The sequence below is a fragment of the Crocodylus porosus genome, unplaced genomic scaffold (genome assembly GCF_001723895.1).
Source record: "Crocodylus porosus isolate Cpor-Errol unplaced genomic scaffold, CroPor_comp1, whole genome shotgun sequence".
In the NCBI taxonomy this organism is placed as follows: Eukaryota; Metazoa; Chordata; order Crocodylia; family Crocodylidae; genus Crocodylus; species Crocodylus porosus.
In genome coordinates, this window is record NW_017728931.1 from 8,675,279 (window position 1) to 8,678,111 (window position 2,833).

Below are 2,833 nucleotides of genomic sequence, written 5' to 3' on the forward strand. Positions count from 1 at the left end.
CCAGTTTTGCCAAGAGGTGATCATGGGATACCAGATTGAAGGCTTTTTTAAAGTCAAGATATATGACCTCAAACTCCTCCCCCTTGTCCAGGTGATAGGTCACCTAGTCATAAAAGGAGATAAGATTGGTCAAGCATGACCTACCTGCAACAAACCCGTGCTGACTATCCCTCAGGGTGTTGCCATCAGCTAGCCTGTATATGCTGGCCTCTTTGATAATCTTTTCTAAGACCTTCCCCAGGATAGAGGTGATGCTGATGGGCCTGTAGTTTGCCGGATCCACTTTCCTCCCTTTCTTGAAGATCGGCACCACATTGGCCTTCTTCCAGTCTTCAGGCACTTCACCAGAGCACCAGGAGTTTTCAAAGATCTGTGCCAGGGGCTGGGCTATGATTCTTGCCAGCTCCTTGAGTACCCTGGGGTGTAAGCTGTCAGTGCCAGTGGACTTGAAGGTGTCCAGCCTCTCAAGGTGTTCCTCCATGAGGTCAGCATTGATGGAGGGCAAGGAAACACCCTCGTTCAGGTGTCCCTGTCCTGTAATGTGCCAGGGTGTCCCATGGGACTTGTGAAAGTACGACACAAAGTACGCATTTAGTAAGTTGGGTTTTTCCTGGGCATTGGTCATCAGTTCTCGTTTCTGGTTTAGCAGGGGTCCAGTGATGCCCTTGCATTTCCTCTGGCTCCCCACATATCTAAAAAGGGACTTTTTATTATCCTGGATACTTATAGCCAGTTGGAGTTCTGTCACAGCCTTGGCTTTCCTGGTTTGCTCCCTGCAGGTCCGGATCAGTACAGTATATTCCTCCTTGAAGGTGGATCCCATCCTCCATCCTTTGTAGATCTGTCCTTTTAGACACAGGGGGACTGCTAGTTCCTTGTTGAGCCAAGGGGGCTGCTGTGCCCTCTTGCTGCCTTTCCTCCGAGATGGAATAGCCTTAGCTTGTGCGTCTAGGATCACTCCCTTGAGGAGCAACCTCTCTTCCTGGACTCCCCTCCCCTTGGGGTCGTGGTCCCTTATGGCCTCACTTACAAGTCTCCTGAGCTTGTCAAAGTCAGCCCTCCTGAAGTCGAGGTCCTCTCTACTGCTTTCCACCTACGCGTAGCTCGCCCTGGAGTTCCAACATAGCTTGACTCCCCCAGCTTTGCCAGTGGGAAACTGCACTTTTATGAGGTTCAGACATGAGGACTCTCTGTCATGGAGTGGCTTATGTTATGTTCTGTCAGATCTGCAGGCAGCTGGCCAGTGCCTGACCCCTTGACTGCATGATGGCTGCACAGCATACAGGTGACTCAGCTACATGAATTCTTTGTTGCAGAGACAGGAAGCTCACAGTCCCAGATGGTGCTTGCATCATCTCATGGTGTTCATACCTCAGCATGGTTTTGGGCAGAACCATTTTGAGATGTCCATGCACAGAAAGGCTTTCCTCAGCTGTGGGGAAATCTCGGAAATTAGCCCTGTTCCTGGAACCAATGGCTCCCAGGGAATTTCAACATGTGACTCATGGGACAACATTTGGATCACCTGCGACCTCCACAATGCAGTGGCTTCCACTCCAGTGGGTAAAATACAATGGCAAAGGGCACTGGCTCTGCTGGGCCTGTTGTATGGCTCCTTTGATCCATGTCTGTAACAGGCTAAGAGTGACCACAACCCTGCTCAGAAAATAAATGATATTTGCACAAAACCATACAGGCGTTGCTGAGTTTCAGGGTATGCTCCCTGCATTGGTTGTCTGTGGTATATGACCTGCACACTTGTCAAAGCATGTGCTCTGCTTGTACCTCTCTGCGAGAGATTGAAGTAAAATACAAGGTGCTGTGGTGGAGTGTGTGTATGCATTGCACTGGGATGAAGGAGATGGGGGTTCCAATCCTGGCTCTTACACTTTTCAAAAGCAAAATATTTAAAGTGAATTGTGATATGATGTTTTTAAGATTCATAGATTCATAGATGTTTGGGTTGGAACGGACCTCAGTAAGTCATTGAGTCCAACCCCCTGCCCTGGGCAGGAAAGAGCACTGGGGTCAGACGACCCCAGCTAGGTGCTTGTCCAGTCTCCTCTTGAAGACCCCCAAGGTAGACGAAAGCACCACCTCCCTTGGAAACCCATTCCAGATTCTGGCAACTCTTACTGTGAAGAAGTTCTTTCAAATGTCCAATCTAAATCTGCTCTCTGTCAATTTATGACCATTGTTACTCCAGGGGGTACCCTAATAAATAGAGCATCTCCTATTCCCTGCTGCCCTCCCCTGATGAATATATCGGCAGCAAAGGCTGAAGAGTTCTAGGTCCCTCAGTCTCTCCTCGTAGGGTCTTGCCTGCAGGCCTCTGACCATACGAGTGGCGTCCTCTGAACCCTCTTAAAATTCTCCATATCTCTTTTAAGGTGTGGTGCCCAAAACTGGATGCAGTACTCCACCTGTGGCCTGACCAGTGCCGCATAGAGGGGAAGCATCACCTCCCTGGACCTGTTCATGCATCTGCTAGTGCACAATAAAGTGTAGTTAGCCTTGTTGATCACTTTGTCACATTGACGACTCATGTTCATCTTGGAGTCAACTATGACTCCAAGATTCCTTTCCACTGCTGTGCTTAAGGTCTGATTGGACTTTCAAAAAAACATTCAGCAAGGTCTCTTACCAAAAGCTTTAGAAAAACTGAATAGCCACAGGACTGTGGGGAAGCTTGTTTCATGGACTGAGAGCTGGTTAAAAGGTAGGAAGCAAAGGGTAGGGCTAAATGGTCACATTCAGGATTGAGGAAGGTCAGAAGGAGGTCATGCAGAGATCTGTGCTGGGGTCTATTTTGTTCAACATTTTCATCAATGAT